This window comes from Callospermophilus lateralis, unplaced genomic scaffold, assembly GCF_048772815.1.
Source record: "Callospermophilus lateralis isolate mCalLat2 unplaced genomic scaffold, mCalLat2.hap1 Scaffold_93, whole genome shotgun sequence".
NCBI lineage: Eukaryota > Metazoa > Chordata > Mammalia > Rodentia > Sciuridae > Callospermophilus > Callospermophilus lateralis.
The window spans coordinates 1,601,374-1,620,069 of record NW_027517451.1 but is presented as its reverse complement, the minus strand read 5'-3'; the positions used below and the strand labels follow the sequence as shown (position 1 = coordinate 1,620,069).

Here is an 18,696-nt window from a genome sequence, read left to right as displayed (position 1 = left end):
TGTGATAGGGAGAGCCAGGCCAACTACTTCTATCATTTTGTTCAGATTTTTGTAGCATGGACACACACAAACATACAAGCTGGCCTTGAACTTAAAATCCTCCTGAATCAATCTCTCAAGGAAAAGAGCTTTTACATGCACACACACACACACACACACACACACGCATACACACACTTTTTCTCGTTGTAGTAGAAATTTTTCCTAATAAGTGTAAGCAGATAGATGATCAATTCATTATGATCCCTATTAATAAGTATTTGGTTTGAAAAATTTCACTATTATAAATGGCATTATGGGAAACATCTACTCTTACTCAGTCTCAATCCATGATCCACAAAGCTTTAGAAGGGATCTTATAGGAAAAGAAATCTTATTTTATCTTTTTCATTTGTTTGTTTAAAGGCCATTCATGGAATTCCATTCCCATTAGAATTAGGCTCACACTCCTTTCCATGGCCTAAAAGATTAGAATGTTTCCTGTATCTTCATTACCCTCTTTACCCACCATGCCCACTGATGCTGATCTTTATTTTTTCCTCAAATGTGACATGTTATTTTTTGCCTTGGGGCTTTTTACACATGCTCTTTCCACTGCTTCAAAAGCTCTTTGACTTGGGGATTGATTCAGTAGGATTTTAAGTTCAAGGCCAGCTTCAGCAATTTAGCTAGGCCCTGTCCCCCCAAAAAAGAACTGGGGATATAGCTCAATGATAAAGTATTCCTGGGGTCAGTCCCCAGTACCATAAAAAAGCAAACTCTTCACCCAGAGCTGTCTTTAATTTCTCAGTGTTCATCTTTCCATCTTTCTCCTCAGGTTCAACCTTCTACCTGTTATTGGGCTCTTTGTTTCTGTCTCCATTCTTCATTTAATGCCACAGTTCTAACTTCCTATGTAAAACAAGGTCTCAAGTCTTAACTATTCCCTTCAGCATCTGCCGTAAGGCTTCCCCTTCTTGTATAAAGAAGTTCTAAATAAAAACAATTCTTGCTCTAAGAATTCTCAAGACATGCGAAAATCAATTTTTCACCTACATGAATGAATATCCATTCTCCTAGTCTTCTAGACCCTAAAGGTACTAACTGTTTTCTATACCCCCTTGCTGCCTCCCCATGCCTCTTATCCAGTGGCGTGTGATATCACTGACAACTTCTCCTACACAAAACATCTCTCCATGCCCAGACTCTGGAGCAGACTCTTCTGGTGATTGCCAAGAATATTCAATAGCTCTCTGCTGGGTTCTACTCCTATGATTTCCTTCTCCACCTTACTCATCAGTCCATGGTTACCCTTCTCACTCCAGATCATCAGATTCCTTCTAAGATATAATAAATTTACACATTCATTCATAGTTTTGAGAATTTCTGATGTGCAGGGCACAGATAAAAATTTAAATAAAGTCCCTCCATGATTTCAAGCAGGTGAAATGTGCAGGCCAAAATACTGAAGTGCCTGGCTATGGCCTTACTTAACTGGAGTATAAACTGCTTTGCCTAACATTGGAACTCCCCCTAATGCAGCAGGAGCTTGCCTGTGTTCTATTTGCCATGACTTTCCTTTCTGTTATACTGTTCCACACACTTCAGTTACAATGAAGTTATCATTTGCTTAAAAACTCTTAAATTCAATCTCTGTCCTTTCCATGCTGGCTGGCACTGCCCCCTCCTTTTGATGACCCTGCACAGTCCTTTCTCCAGTGCTTTGTAAATCTAACTCCTTCAGCCTTTCAGAAAGCCACTTCCCTCCTCCCATCTTTCAGCAAGTGTAACCAATATCCCTCTCACTTTGTGTTTATAGTAGAACACTTACCCAGCCCGCCTTCTAGGTTTTGGGTTATTATGCATGAGTATTTTAAGTAAAGAAAAATAAATGGATTTTTAAAATGCAAATTTAGTTAAAACCAAGACCAATTTACCAAACTCCAAACTTGCAGAGGTTTCTTGAGGAACTCTGAACCTGGGCAGAGTGAGATTCCCATATTTTCTCTCTTATCAACTTCCCCAATAGAAGAGCAGAACTGCCTCTAGATAGATATCTCTAGAAACCCTATTTGCATATTAAAATACTTGACCTCTGTTAGAGGAAGTGGGCCCTTGTACACTAGTGATCTCCTTTGGTGAGAGACCCCAGTCCTAGCTTAGCAATTATCCTTGAGAATGTTTTGGTTTAGAGGTAGAAGGTTCAGTATCAGCTGTGTTATCAGACAGAGGGACAGAATACACCTAGGGAGCCCAGTTAGAACTCTCCCCTCCTAGGTTGGGCTGGATCTGCCTTCCAGCTGCCTTCTGCTGACCACACCCCAGGCATCAGAGAGCCAATCAGGACTGTGAATCTTTCCTCAACCTTTCAGTTTCTAAGTAAATGCAAACAATTTTCTGTGGTTTAAACCACAGCAGAATTTCTGCTATGGTAGGTCTTGGGAGGAGGGTTAATGGATTTTGCATTTTAAACAGGTTTCCAGGTGATGGTGGTGGTGGTGCTGTTGGCCCAGGACTATTCTTTGAAAATCTTTAGTAGAATTTTTACTTCTTTCTGGAAAGGAAAAGATAGTTGTTCTTTTCCACTTCCCTCTCCCCCACTTAGCTTTTCATTTTTGCCACCTGGTTAACCTTGCACTTGGAATGTGTTCAGCCTCTTCCTTATATTTTGTTCCCCAAACCTCTGGCCTCATCCTTTCCGCATCTGGAGAGTCACCAACTTCTCTTTGAGGGTGCTGAATGGCCAAGAAGGAAGTCAGGGCGCTTTCTTGGGGCTGATTGAAAACCTGGCTCATTGTGAATGCAGCTTTCTCCAGGGCTGAGGAGCTGTGGGTCCTGCTCAGTGTAATCACAGTTGTGAGAGTGCCCATCCACAAAACCCTATTCTTTTTTGCTCTTCAGAGAGAACTTAGTCTTCCATTTTTTTAAAGAGAAAGTCAGAGAGCAGAGAGAGTGAGAGAGGAGAGAGAGAGAATTTTAATATTTATTTTTTAGTTATCGGTGGACACATCTTTGTTTGTACGTGGTGCTGAGAATCAAACCCAGACCGCACGCATGCCAGGCGAGCGCGCTACCACTTGAGCCACATTCCCAGCCCAGTCTTCCATTTTTGAAAGTAGAAAACAAAGATAACTTCTTTGGATTGGCCCTAGGTGATTAGTTTTCTAGAATAGAGAAAAAAATAGGAAAAAGTTACTCAATTTTGCTAAGTTGGTTCATAGAATGCCAACACAGAATGTTCCACCACTCCCCCAGTCACAAGAAAGATGGATGATGAAGTACTACTTGATGGTGAGGTGAACTTTCCTTTCTGGTAAGATAATTGGCTAGGCATTTGTGTCTGGGGGGTCTGCCAGGGCCACCAAAGGATGTCCTATTTGTAGGGCATGCGTGGACTTTCTGATAACTTTGGTCACGATTTTCCCCTTCCTCTCAGGGTTATTTTGACAGATATTTAGATAAATGGTCTAAATGTAGGACAGCTTTTAATGAGTACTAACTAGTATTAAGCCCTTATATGAACTGACTCTTTTAATCATTTGAGGAACTGTTTGTGGGCAGTCCAGTTACATTCCCATTTCTTTGATGAAAAGCAAATGAAGACTCAGAGGGTAGGAAGAGGATCTGGTACAAATTCAACTAATTTATTTGCGAGCCCAAGGTCTTAATTTCTGTGCCATTCTGCCTGCTCATCTTCCTGTATCATGTGTCCTTAGCTATTTGACCACATTACTGAATGCCTGGCCAACTTCATGAATAAGCTCCAAATCAAAGACAGGAAGCTCCCATTGGGCTTTACCTTCTCATTCCCCTGCCACCAGACTAAGCTAGATGAAGTAAGATGGGTTCTTCAGAAGACTTGCTGCATTGCTTCGCTCCTGGGGCTGGGAGGACTGGGAAGAACTCCCTGGTGGCCATCTGTTGCTGTGGTATCGGCAGTAGCACTGAAGGATTTTATAGCTAAGGATTCAGTATTGAGAGTTCTGGGCTCCAGGTGACTGTGCATGTGTGGAGGTGTTGAGGGGTGAAAAAGTATCGGGGAGGTGGGTGCTCTTTGTTACTCTGCATTTCACACCCATTGCACAGTGTCCCAATCTCACCCAGGGTGACAGGAATGAGAAGCTAGGAACTCTTTTGATCCTGAGTGTTTTGATGAAAGGTCTTGAAAGAAGGATGCTTTGTGAGTTAATGATTCAAGGATATACACATCTTATTTTGGCAAGTATATAGCTTGCTCCTTCTGTTTCTTTGAGGTGGTAAATCATGAAGGCATCACTCATTTGATCTCCTTTCCTGAACCTGGGAGGAGCCTGAGTTTCTTTTTCCTCCGCTAGTCAGGAGACAGTCTACAAATTCAATGATGACTTTAGCTGGGCATCAGAGAGCTCTACTAATGATGCTTGGCAAAATGTGGCCTGTGTTTTAATTGTAGAAAATCAATATTCATTCCTTGGTTGTTTTGTAGCAGAGTTTCCTGGTCTCATGGACCAAGGGCTTCAAGTCCAGTGGTGTAAAAGGCAAAGACGTGGTGGCTCTGATCTGGAAGGCCATTCAGCGAAGAGGGGTGAGTGTGGAGTGGTGGGACCTCGGGTGTGCAGGCCCTTTGGGATTCACTCTGAAGTCTGTGCTCAAACTCAGCCTGAGAAGCTTTTGTAGAGCTTAAGGGGAGGTATTCTTCTTCTCTGCTGTTACCCAGTAATTTTATATATGATGAGATGCCTTTGGGGTTTTGAGATTAACATGGTGGAAAGTAATCTTAGTCTTGGTGCAAGAAAACCCTTCAGTCCTGAAGAAGACTTCATATCATTTCAAGTAAGGAAGTTGGCATGATGGTGACATGACGGTAGAATGGGGCAGAGAGTGGACAAAATAAAGTTCTGTCATAGGAGTGGGAGGGAGAGAGAGAAAAAGAGAAAGGGAGGGAGGGAGAGAGAAGGAAGAAGAGGGAGGTGAGAGGGAGAAGAAAGAGAAGTAGAAGAAGCCAACAAGATTGACTTTTCTTAGTGCAGTAATGGCTACAAATTAGACCACAGTGCTGGTGTCAGGAAAATGGTTCTCCACAATGAGAACAAGCAGGGTGGGAGTGAGTTGCCCGATATTCACTCGGGTGTGGATCTAGCTTTCCAGCTCGAACCTTCCTTGGCTCTGAGTTGGGTTAGTAAGCCCGTTGCACTTGAGCTGTGTGTCTTGCTGCTCTTTTTCCATCTTTACATCCTGTATCCATCCCTTCTGTGATGGTGAAGGTCAGAACCCTCCATTTCATCCCTACAGGACTTTGATATTGACATTGTGACTGTGGTGAATGACACAGTTGGGACCATGATGACTTGTGGTTATGATGACCAGACTATGAGATTGGTCTCATTGTGGGTGAGTGAGCTCTGGGTGTGAGAGCCGGATGTGCAGTAGGGAGAGTAGGCTGAAAAGAAGGGAGTGACCTGTAGACTGGGTTATATTTGAAGATAATGATGTAGTTGCTTTGGAGGGCCAAGCCAAGGCTTGTGGAGCTGGGGGTAGGGTAGTAGAGTTCTGGATCATATATTGGGTAGCCCAGGAGTCTGCAGGAAGGGATCCTAATATGGAGCAGCCTTGGACAGTAGGGTAAGAGGAAGATGGGGGCAGGGGAGGGACGTGTAGGGAGGTGCTTGAGCAGTTCCTTGCTTTGGTCAGGCACTGGCAGCAATGCCTGCTACATGGAGGAAATGCGCCACATCGACATTGTGGAGTGCGATGAGGGGCGGATGTGTATCAACATGGAGTGGGGGGCCTTTGGGGACGATGGCGCGCTCAATGACATCCACACGGAGTTTGACCCAGAGATCGACATGGGTTCACTGAACCCTGGGAAGCAACTGTGAGTGGGCCTTTGGATGGCGGGGTTGGGGGGTGTGTTGGGAACTGAGGTTGGGGCTGCTCAGGGACAGGGGATTTGTTTTCAGGTCATCTCTGTAGTCTTACTTTGTCACCCAAAGTTTGCCAAGGCACCCACCAATTATGGGAACATTTGGGAATATAAATTGCTGAGAGGGCTCTAAAACCAGCGCGAGTAATAAACCCCATTATCCTTCAGCACATTCACTTTGGAAGGCCATATCCTAGTTCTTGAAAGCCCCTTAGTAGCTCCCAACCACTGCACCCCACAAAGGACCAGGTTATATCATATGGCTGCTCACTGCCAACCCACAGAGTCCCAGGGCCTCCTGCTTCAGCTGCAGACTGACTAAGGCTTATGGAAAAGCTGGCTTCTCAGAAGCCTTTTTGGGCTCCATACTGGGTCTGTGGCCCAACCATAATCTTGAAGTAGATCGGATAAAAGGCCCCAGCATTTTGTGTCCTGAATGTTCTACACTCCAGCCAGGCCAGACTTGGTTTTATGTTACTTTCGACTATTACACAACCTTATTTCATTCTCACATTGGCCAAATGTCTCTGAAGATGTTGAGACAGGATTGCTGCAAGCACTAAACATAGTTACAAAACATTTTGAGCAATGCAGCATCTCTCTGGTCTTCTTGGTGTTGGGACTGTTTTGGGAAGTCTTTTCACACAGATCTCTACTTAGAAAGGAAAACTAGCCCTATAAACCAGGTCAGTGGTGGGCAGCCTTTTGCTTTACTGGGGAGTCCTTTCTTCCTCAAAGCTTGGTTTCATTAAGTCATAAGCTTTTTTTTACGTGTTGGAATGTGAGTCCATTTACCTGAACTTAGGAACATACTGGTTGTGTCAGCCATAGGTGACCAGAGGTTTATGAGCTCAGAAGTCACTCACTCAATGCCTGCCTCCAATAATGAGACACACCCATGTCATTCCAAAGAGCCCTGTACCCTTTGAAGCATCAAAAGACAAAATTGCCAGCCAGGTCTTGACAGCATATTCCTGGTTTATCCATAAAAAAAAAAAGATTGGGGAGTCATCTTTCAAATTATCAGCTGAGGTAGCCCCAAAATCATGAGCGATGACATCACACTGTAGAGACCCGCTTGCCCTGGGGGTGTTTCCCTTAGCTCCCATAGAACTAGATTCACATGTGAAGATGTAGAATCCTCACTGTTAAAGCCAGGTTACTCCCAAGGCAGGTGCCCATGTTGTTACTTTGACATTTTCAATGTGCCTTGTGCTCAGAACAAATGCTGCCACCTGTCCCTTAGCTCCAATGCTTCCTGACTTGTCCTGAGTTGTCTCTTTGTAGGTAATGTCCAACTCCCTTCCACACCCCTGCTCTGGGCCTCCTTGTCACTGAAGCCAGTCCTAGACAGTACCAGTAGCCCTAGGAGCCTCCTTTCTCTAAGACCCAGAGGCTTTCTGAGAGACCAATGGGTCTTCTTTGCCCAAAAGAGATTGAATTTCCTCTGCCACATAGTCATCGCCGGAAAGACTTCTAAAGGAAACAGTGTCACCTAGTGCTGCAAAATTAAGTTACAAAACTGCCTCAGGTTGGGAGCTGATCTCTGCCTTTCTAAAACATGTTTCTTCTATCACCAGCCTGCTCAGAAACTTCCATTGTGTTTACCCCCAGACTCTTTGAGATCTGTTCCAACTTGGTCTTGTAATCTTGCCTCACTATCTTCCTGCCCCAACTTGTCCCCCAACCCCACCATTTTCTCAGGAATCCACAAATCGCCTGTAAGAGGCTTGTGCCCTATATTTAATAAGGTTAAATTTTTTTTTCTCTTGAAAAAAAATATTGGGACTCTACATGAGATTTTATTTCAAAGAAGTTGTTTTTTTTTTTTTTTTTTTTTTTTTTTTTTTTTTTTTGGAGAGAAGAAATTTTAAAAAACATTCTCCTACACAAAATTAAATTACCTAAAATTCAGTCTGTTCCAGAATGTTCTATACTCCCTGGTTGTTTCATCTGTTTAAGTCCTGTTTTTCCCCATTGTTCAAGACTCACCAGCCTGAGGGTCAGTCCCAATCCCACAGTTCCTGCAGCGCCCCCAGTTGTCACGTCGACACACACCTGAATAAGTTAATCTTTAATCATGTTGACCTCTAAAGCATGCTGAATCTTACATATTTGTGTCTTGCCTCCCTAGGAAAGTTGTGCATTCATGGACGGTGAGGGGGTATTATTGCTTTGATCTATATTTCCCTGCAGGTTTGAGAAGATGATCAGTGGGATATACATGGGGAAGCTGGTAAGGCTCATCCTGGTGAAGATGGCCAAGGAAGAGCTGCTGTTCTAGGGGAAGCTCAGCCCAGAACTGCTTATCACAGGCAGCTTTGAAACCAAAGATGTCTCAGATATTGAAGAGTAAGTTTCTGGTCCCAATGCCTCTCCCCATAACCGAGTGTCTGGTTATAGGGAGAGGCATTTGGGGAACATGGATGGGGCATTGGCTTTTGACTCTTTGAGCAGGAGGTCCACATGATTGTCTTTTTTTGGGGGGTGGTGGTACTAGGGATTGAACTCAGGGGTGCTTAACCACTAAGCCACATCCCTAGCTCTTTTTAAAATATTTTGTTTAGAAATAAGGTCTCGCTGAGTTGCGTAGAGCCTCACTAAGTTGCTCAGGCTGGCTTTAAACTCATGATCCTTCTGCCTCAGGCTCTCAAGCTGCTGAGATTATAGGCATGTGCCATGTCACCTGGCCACAAGAGGGTCTTGAAGGTGGCCCATGGTGGGCCTGTGAATTCACTCTACTTACTTGTCTGTGCTCCTGTGGATTTTGAGGGTGATGCTACCAAAGTGACTCAGGGTTCTGGGAACAGTTGGCCTGAACATGCAGGGACTTGGGCTGTTGCACTGGGTTAAATTTTGGAGGCATTAACGAGGGCACCTTAACACTTGTTTGCATCTATCTCCTTGTTCTTCTCCTGAATTTCTGACATTTCTTTTCTTATCAGCAGTTCTCAAAAGGGACTACCCTGAGCCCTACTTCAAAACAGAAAAATAGGTGCTTGAATGCCCACAGATATATTCACACACTCATAGTCCAGCTGGGGAGTGGGAGTGAGGATGGCCCATGGTATCCTGATAGCTGGGGCTAGTTTTCCATTCTTGCTATTTCCTCGTGTGAATAGAGGGGGTCCTATTAGTTGAGGAACCAGGTAGACAGAGGAAGTGATTTCAGTGCCAAAAGGAGCAGTGAAAGCATTCCAAGGACTTTGTTCTGAGTGGAACTTTTAAACAGTGGCTAAAGTTGCTACACCCCAAGGGGATGGTAGTACTCAATCTAGTGAGGCATTTGGTTCCCCTGAGAAGGGCACTTATGGTGTCAAATCACCTACCCTTTCCCACCATCTTCAGACACAGACAAACTCTGGCTGCTTTAGAGAGAACAAATGGGCACCACAGCTGGATTCACATGTTTAGAGGTGACTCTATAGAGGCAGAGATTCTGTCTGTTTACCCTAAGACAAGCAAACTGCAAATGCAAAGAGTGCAGAAGGTCCATGAACCAGGTCTTATCTTCATATTAGCACACAGAAAAGAAATACTGTTTTTTTTTACTGGGGGAAAAATGAGCCAGGGTAGTACTGTATGTGAGTGTGTGTGTTTGTGTGTGTGTGTGTGTGTGTGTGTGTGTGTGTGTGTGTGTGTGTGATGTCTGGGAAAGATACCTCAGGGTGGTGATGTTGCATTGTATTCCCTCTTTGTTGTCCCGACCCTGCTCACAAACAGGTAGCAAGGTCATAAGATATGCTGTCCTCACTGATAGATGGGGTTGGCTGGAGCTGATGGGCTTCCTTGTCAACCCATACCCTCCTCCTGTTGGCCACAGTGGGTCAGACAAGTGCCCACACACTATCTTTCTCGTTCCCCGTGATAAGGATGGCATCCGGAAGGCCTACCAGGTGCTGGTGCGGCTGGGTCTGAATCCATTGCAGGAGGACTGTGTGGCCACTCACCGGATCTGCCAGATTGTGTCCACATGCTCAGCCAACCTGTGTGCAACCACCCTGGCTGCTGTGCTGCAGCGTATCAAGGAGAGCAAGGGCGAGGATAGGCTGTGCTCCACCATTGGGGTTGATGGCTTCGTCTACAAGAAACACCTTCAGTGAGTCAGCATGTTGGGCCCAGGAGTTAAGGAGGTCCAAGAGTACCTGGGCCCTGGTGACTCCATAGGGCAGCTCTGTTTTTCATCCCAAGGTGTTGGGGGGTCTTTGTAGAATTATAGTTCCCAACAGAGCAAGCGGCTACTGGAGGATGTCATTCCTGGTGTGGGTGGAGGTGATTTCTGAAGGCTGCTGTTGACTCAGAGCTCCCCTGGCTGCTGGGTACTCTTCTTGGCCACCCTCTTATTTATAAGACAGAGTTTCAGTATTTACTCTTATGATTCTTGGTGGTTCTAATTGCTATGTATTCTGCCAGGGACCATCTCAGCACTTGGGGTTACCAGCCTCTGATTTGGGTATTGAATTGATGCCACGCTGCATGTTTTGATCCCTTGGGTTATATATATCCAGACATTCAAGTTTCAGTTGGGACCTGGAAGAAGCCTCTTGTTGCACTCACTTAATTTCTCCTAACATGAGTGCCAGGTCAATATGTCATCATTAACTGAGCTGGTCACTGTGGAAGGTCTCAGCTCTGAGGCCCCCTAATCTCCTAGCTCAGTGCCTCCCAAACTTTAGTTAATGTGCACATGAATCATATGGGGATCTTAAGAGGCAGATTCTGGTTCAGAAGGTCTGAGGTGAGCCTGAGATCCTGCATCTCACAGCCTCCAGTGGAGGCAGTTGGCTCATGGACCACACTTGGAGTAGCAGAGCGATACCTCAAAGCAGTCATCACCTGGAGAGTTTCTTGCCAAACATAAGATGTTATCTTTAGTTGTTCAGATACCTTGAGATGGTTGGCAGAAATTGGCAAAAGAGAGGCGAAAGTGCAGAAGAAGTAACATATTCAAATAAAATGAGTTATGAAACATGAAAAATGGGTAATGTTAGAGCCACCTGATTCTATTAGACTGCAGAGGCTGATTGCAATCTCCTGGGCAGAGGAGATTTCTTGTGACTGCACGTAGGGAACAGTGTTTTGCTAGAAGTGTCCTTTCCTTTCATTGGGGATAAACCCCACCAGGGCGGTCATCTGAGTTTTTATACAGGGATTCCTAACATGGGAAAGAGTGGAGGGAGAAGGCTTAGGGAAGCCTCTGCTCTTGCAGGCCCAACTTTTGGGCTGAAGCAGTGAGTCACTGTGCAACCATTTATACCACTGACCTTAACTGTGGACACCTGTCTCTTATCTCACCTGGGTGGCTACAGTTTTGCCAAGTGTCTTCACAAGGTTGTACGTTGGCTGGTGCCTGACTGGGACATTTGCTTCCTCTGCTCTGAGGATGGCAGCGGCAAAGGGGCAGCCATGGTGACTGCAGTGACTTACCAACTGGCTGATCAACAAAGAGCCCACCAGAAGACCCTGGAGCCTCTAAAACTGAGCCATGAGCAGTTGCTGGACGTCAAAAGGAGGATGAAGCTTGAAATGGAGTGAGGTCTGAACAAGGAGACACACTCCATCGCCCCTGTGAAGATGCTGCCCACCTACTTGTGTGCTACCCCCAATGGCACAGGTATGCAGCAGAGATGCTCACCTAGCAGGCATTTGTCCTAGCATTGATGCTTGGGTAGCTCAGTTAGCATTAGCCTTGGACATTTGAACTGCCACCTGTTTTTGAAGCTATATTACTATAATACTAGAGTCAACCAGACATATCTCAGCTAAAATCAAACAGTATTTACTGGTACCTACTATGTATCAACACATTTAATGCCTATTAATTCCGTTAATATTTGTTAGCTATTAAAGATTAGTAGTTACTTTTGTGTATTAACAAACTGCTGTATGTGGCAAAAAACAGAGGCCTGAGAAGTTAAGAAACTTGCCCAAGTTCACACTACTAGCAAATGTCAGAGCTGGGATTCAAATTCTGGAATTTAGGTACCAGAGCCACTGCTCACAACCATCACTTGGTCCGGGTCAAGGTTCAGTATACTGTACTACCTGGGCCAGGTTTGGCCTATGCCTGTTTTTGTGAATAAAGTTTTATCAGCACACAGCTATGCCCATTGGTTTGTACAGCATTCATGACTGATTTGTACTACCCCGGCAGAGTTGAGTGTTTGCAGTAAGACTATGTGGTCCACGAAGCTTAAAATGTTTCCTGTCTGTCCCTTTACAGAAAAAGGTTACTATAAACACTCTTGTAGGTCTTGCAAACTAATAAATGGAGGTCTTTTCCCAATTCAGAGAAAATGATTGCTGAGCAGGCCAATGTAGCAGTTAGTATAGGTTCCAGTATAGGGTTTGATCCCTGCTCCCTTTTTCTACTGATGTGATTCTACATAAGTAATGTTGTCCAGCTCAGCCAGATTTTGATCATCCATAAGAAAGGAATGAACTGTATCCCTTAGGATGGCCTAAGTGTTGGATGGGGACTGTGTGTGAGGCTTGTGGCACACTGAAATTGCCTAATGGTGGAAGTTTTTCTCATTTTAAAAGATTTTCCTTCTAATTCTTTTAAAGAATTACACTCTCTTTTTCCTTCTCTAGTCTGGAATCGAACCTAAGGTGGTATTTGATTTGGCACAAATAGCGTATTTAGATAGTTTTAAATGTACTATATCAGCATCCCCAGAGCTCTGCAGTGCTCTCTTTGAATTCTGGGCCCCCAGCATGTGGACTCATTTGAGAGTCACTAAGGAGCCAGCAGAGATCTCATCCTGGGGCATCATTTTTCTTCATCATTAAATAGAGCTCACACTCCATCACCCCCTGAGGCTGCTGAAGCTGTAGAGTGGCCCCTGTTCAGGGGAAGGTACATAAACTGTCACTCTTTGTCACCCCAGCTCATTTCCTCCTTGGATTTGTTTTCCAGAGAAAGGGGACTTCTTGGCCTTGGACCTTGGAGGAACCAATTTCCAGGTCCTGATGGTGCGTGTGCAAAATGGGAAGCAGCAAGGAGTAGAGATGCACAACAAGATCTACTCCATCCCACAGGAGGACATGCATGGCACAGGCAATGAGATGAGCAGCATGGAGCCTCCAGGAGGGCCCAGGAAGCTTCTTGCTTTCAATGACAGCTCTTTCCTTGTTTACCCATGGACCTGGAGAAGGTTTGTGGGCCCCAGGCCCAGGCTGCTCTCTGGGTTTGTGTCTGAGATTTCATTTCTTCTGGATGGAAACCTTGAGCTCCTGCTGAGGCCTTGTTGGGGGCAGCCCATCTAGGCCAGGGCCTCTTTCTTAGTGCTCCAATTTCTCCCCACAGCTCTTTGACCACATTGTCCAGTGCATCACTGACTTCCTGGAGTACATGGGCATGAAGGGTGTGTCTCTGCCTCTGGGTTTTACCTTCTCCTTCCCCTGCCAGCAGAACAGCTTGGATGAGGTAACAGTGCCTTCCCACAGGGCTCTCCTATGGGCTTTATTGACCTTAATGAGTTAAAGGAGGGCACTAGTGACCCTTGGGGAGGATGGGCCTATTTATAAGAGTAAGATGGTTGAGGCTGGTGAAGGTTAAGTGGGTTAGTTAGGATCCAACTTTCTTTGGAAGAATGATGATGGTGATGCTAAAACAAAACATTAAACTCACATATTTTAAGCACTTATTTGTATGCCACATAATACATTTAGCTTCCTATGTGCATTATCTCATTCAATCCTCATGGCAACTATCTATGTTAAGTGTTCATATGCCCAATTTTCAGTACAGAAGATAAGGTCTACAAAGGTACTTGGTGCCTTGCTCCAGGTCATCTAGCTTGAGAGTAGCCAAGCCACTATTTGAATTCTGTTTTTCTGATGTCTTGAGACCGTGAGCTCAAATTCTCTCTCCTGCTCCTGAGGCTCTTACAGGCTCAGGCATTTTTATTTTGTCTCCTGTAAATGTGGAAGCTCTGGTCTTTCTAGACTCACCTTTGCCTCTCATTCCCGAATGAAAGAGGGATTGAAGATCTGGTGTTCCCAGATGTTCTGGACAGGAGTACATAAAGAGATGGAGGACAGCTGAGTAGGCAATGCTGGGATCTGGGCTGATGGCTTCAATATTAGAGTATTTTTATTTGAACAGTGGTTCCTCTCTTACTTAGCCAGTCATGTAGAAACCTGCATGCATGCTGCAGGGTTATGGTGCTGTGGATGCAGTTTCCAGGTGCAAAAGGATGGTTCCTGCCTTAGATGCTTCCAAACTGGGCTGTTGAAGCAAGCTCAGAAAAGTAAGAGCTGCTGTTTGGACCATGGCAATGAGATACTACAGCCCTGAAGACTCACAGTGAGATGATGATCTGAGTGCAGTCCTGGAGGAGGTGAGGAGTACTTGGAGCAAATTAGAAGAATGACTTGATGGGGAGAGGTTTTACTTATTTATTTGTAATTTTTTGAGAATTATAATATCTATATTATATAGAAAAGAAGAATAAATGATTAATAGAAAAGTAAAAATAACATTCCAACAAAGTCCTTCCAGACTTTTCCTACAAATTTTTATTTTATTTTATTTTAAACAGACACTATCTTTTCATACCAACATGTATTTATATATTTTATTGGGTATGATAACTGTTTCTATCTGAATAGAAGTTGTCTATCTGAATAGAACAGTCATCCTGCTGGATCTTAACCTGTATGTTCCAATTTTCTGTAAGGAGCACATGTTATGTCTAAGATCATAAAAATGAACAGCAAACAAAGGGAAAGACAATTCTATCTGTTAGCCAATGAGGTTATCCTGATGATGAGGTATTAGCAGGTGCTCAGGAGGCCTGAGGGCCTCTGGCTGTGCTTACTTGCCACTGGCCTTGGACAAGTCTCCCCAGCTGTTGGGGCCTGTTCGTGTCTTTTTATAAGGATTACCTGAAGTGATGTTACTTGAACATTCTATAAATTTTAAAGCACCGAACTTTTGCCAGAGATATGAAGCTAATGTGCAGATGAGAGAGATGGGTGGAGGTGAGCACACACTTGTCTGGATGTGAGTGTGTAAACCAAGGCTCCACAGGGATGCACTTTGTTCTTCTGAGTCTTTTGGGATCTGATCATGGTATGACACATCCAGGTGGATGAGATGCCAAGGTGATGGGCATGAACCACCAAGCAATGCCTGGGGACACCATGCAAGTGGGCAGTAGTGAGCACATAGTCCACTGGTGGGTCCAGCCTCTTGGGAAATGGATCTGGGAGTGCTGACACTGGTTCCTGGTGTTCAGCAGCACAGAGGGCTCAAGTGAACAAAGATTTCTCCCACATGCAAAGCCACCAGGCATCAACTTCCAGATGGCCCTGTGACATGGTCAAGGGCCACATTAAAGATGGGCCCACAGAGGACTCTGAGAAGCCTTAGAGAGCTTTCTCACTGAGAAATGTGGAGGAGTGTAAGGCCTAGACACTTCCCCAGCTGTGGCCAGGTGCTCGTTCACTGGATATGGAAGTATGAAACATTAAGAGATGTACTGGCCCTTCTGATTTAAGTGAAGGACAGGGAAAGGGCAAAACTGCTTTACCCAGTGAAGGAAACATGTGTTGGGACATTTGCACAGTGCTTATGAGCCATTAATTGGAGTCAGCAGGTCTGGAGTTGAGTCCTGCTCCTAGCTTCAAACTAGGCCTAGGCAAGTCACATGGGTGCCTGGGTTACCTGTAAAAGGTGGGTGTGATCATGATAAATGTTCTCCAAAGATGGCTGTGGGGATTAAATGGTGTAGCATATATCATGCACCAGCATTGGTGCACAGGAAGTACTCAGTAAATCCAAGCAACAACCTTAGGGACAACCTTAGATTGAGTATCACTGGTAGGTGATATAGCTAGTTACTCCAGGGAATCTGTCTAGTTTAAGAGGTTGAGAGCCCAGAAATGACACCGCAGCCCTTCTCTGAGGTCTTCTCTGTGCTTTTTAGAGTATCCTCCTTAAGTGGACCAAAGGCTTCAAGGCATCTGGATGCGAGGGTGAGGACATGGTCACCCTGCTGAAGGAAGCGATCCACAGGCGAGAGGTAAAGGAGACTCCATGACTTGATTCATTGATGCCTGAAGTGATCTGTGAGGGGCAACATTGAGTGCAGTTGCTTTGGCTGGCAGGAAAATTGATGTAATCATTCAGCTCACAATGGTTGAATGTCCACTGTGCATAAAGCTCTGTTCTGGGTGTGGGGATTCAGGAATGACAGCAAAACAAAACAAAAGAAAAGAACGTTTGTTCTCAAACATAAACCCATCATCCAATGGCAACTGTTATTAAGGGCTAAGATAAATGAAGTTGGACAAGGAGAGCAGGTAAAGTGAGCAGGGAAGTGGCAATCTTAATAGCAGCACAACTAGGGAAGTGTTAAGGTCTGTAAACAAGTCAGATTGGCACCTGTTATTTTGCCAGAGAAATGTTAGAGTCTGTAAACAAGTCTGGATGGTGCCTGGCAAAATGCCAGAGGGAGTGGTTTGTGAAGTAACAAAAGTGAGCCATTAAGTGTGGAGATTCCTTATTGGTTGACTGCTGTATCTATTTAATGCTAATTAGATAAGCTGTGTAAAATGTATAAATATCGCTCAGATCCTACAATAAACGGCTCTCACTCCTGCTGCATCAACGTACACAAGTTATTCGTCACCCCCCGGTTATTCTGCTGCAGCGGGACTGCGGCAGGGAAGTCTTCATGCAAGCCTTGAGTGAGCCTCACATGAAATAAGGGAGTGAGTCACAGCATTTGAGATGTATTTTATATACATGTAAGTGTCCTTGCAAATGTCTGAAGGGAGAATGTTGGGGTTAACTTGTGGACTAGGCATCTGCTTCTGCCTTCTTAGGAGTTTGACCTGGACGTGGTGGGTGTGGTTAATGACACAGTTGGAACTATGATGACCTGTGGCTATGAAGACCCTCACTGTGAGGTTGGCCTCATTGTTGGTATGGTTGTCAACCATCCTCCCCACAGAGGTGGGGGGCAAAGCCTTGGATGGGTGGGAGGCTTGAGCTGAGTGAGACCTGGTGTCCCTGTGATTGGCAGGCATGGGTAGCAATGCCTGCTACATAGAGGAGATGTGCAACGTGGAGCGGGTGGATGGAGAAGAGGGGTGGATGGAGAAGAGGGGCGGATGTGCGTCAACATGGAGTTGGGGGGCTTCAGGGACAATGGATGCCTGGACGACTTCCACACAGAATTTCACAAGGCTGTGGATAATCTTTTGCTCAACCTGGGCAAACAGAGGTAGGCACCCAACTAGGTGAGGGTCTTGTATCCCAGAATGGACAGCAATGAGTGATCGGAGTCTCCACCATAGCATTTGCAAGGAAGCTTATTATCTTGAGATGACAATGGGTTTCTTAGAAAGTTCTGAGTTAGTAATCGTGAGGAAGCTGCTTCCACCTTGAGGCCTGGGAAAGTGGAGGTGGGGGTGGTATCAAAACCTAGGGCTGAGTCTGTGAGGGACAAATGATGAGTGGACCACTGCTGCTCCCAGGGTAAAACAGCATTTCTGGGGCACCCACACAGGAGTAAATCCTTTCTTCCTCCCCCAGCCATCCAGCATCAAGCACCCTCTCTTGCCAGAACTGGTCAAGGGCCAACATCACAAAGCTTCATGAGTGGTGGTGGTGGTGGTCGGGTGAGGGGAGGGTGTGAGCAGAGAGCACATGCTCAGTTTTGCTGAAGGTGGAGGATCAGTGTGAGAGGACACTAGGAATCCTGCTCAAAGTGAATTAAGTGGCATTCCTTTCCCACCATGCTGCCCTCCGCTTTCCGTTCTGTCTCAACACATCCCACCACCTTTCTATTTAACCTCCATGAACTGCAGGTTTGAGAAGATGATCAGTGGCATGTACTTGGCGAGATTGTCTGTAACATCCTTATCACTTTTACCAAGCATGGGCTGCTCTTCCGCAGCCGCATATCAGAACTGCTCAAGACAAGGGGAATATTTGAAACAAAGTTCTTGTCTCAGATTGAGAGGTGAGAGTTTATTTAGGGTTTGGAGGAGGATGCGGTCATGTCCTATGTATTTCTCATGGACAGACAAGCTGATGGATTTCACAGCTCAAGTGAGATCAGAGCAGGGCTCACACAAGTCAGTCTAGTGGCTCACACATGAAAGCTGGTGCTGAGCATGGCATGGGGCCATGAACAGGGATATTGTTGTATTTTTAGGTCAAATAGAACAAGAAAGATACCCGATCATAGGATGTAAATTAAAATGTGCAGAGGAAAATAATGTGATGAAGCATCCATGCTTGGCTTGGGGATTCTTCTTCACTGCTGGTTACAACAATCAGGCAATGAGGATTGATTAAAGAGGGCAGGCTTCACTCTATCAAGGACTAAGTAAACATCAGGCAGGGAAGAAGCATGCTATGCTGTGGCTTGTTAGAGTGAAGCCTCTGTCCTCTGGTCTAATGGCAGAAAACTCTGTTCCAAATTAGAATGGTGAATTTCAGAGCCCTTAAAAAATTAATGCTATGGTTACTCTCAAAGCATAGACCAGGAACTGGGTTACTGACCTGAGTGGGCCCCAAGGGCATCTGCACCAGTGAATAGAGTCTGCTCAGTTGATGGGTATGGAGATGATTCCAGGTCTCTAAAATAGTTTTCTTTATAAAATAGGGTTTATTTTCTCACTACAATTTTATGTGCACATATTTCATAAAAAGGACACAAGCAGAATGCAGTGTGGGGAATGGAAATCAAGCAGGAGTATAATGCTAGTGAGTTAATGCTTGTCCTGAAGACCCAGGGACAGCAATGAGAGAAGGGACATGAATGTGTTCTACAGCTGGAAATGCCACATGCTGG

General features: G+C 45.0%; 2 pseudogenes; one reads left to right on the top strand and one right to left on the bottom strand.

Moving 5' to 3' along the window:
- The window catches only part of LOC143388468 (RNA-binding motif, single-stranded-interacting protein 1-like), a 144,687-nt pseudogene extending 141,913 nt beyond the window's left edge, over window positions 1–2,774 (bottom strand).
- A 927-nt stretch (window positions 2,775–3,701) lies between these two features.
- Window positions 3,702–17,863, top strand: LOC143388467 (hexokinase-2-like; annotated as a pseudogene).
- The last annotated feature ends 833 nt before the right edge of the window (window positions 17,864–18,696 follow it).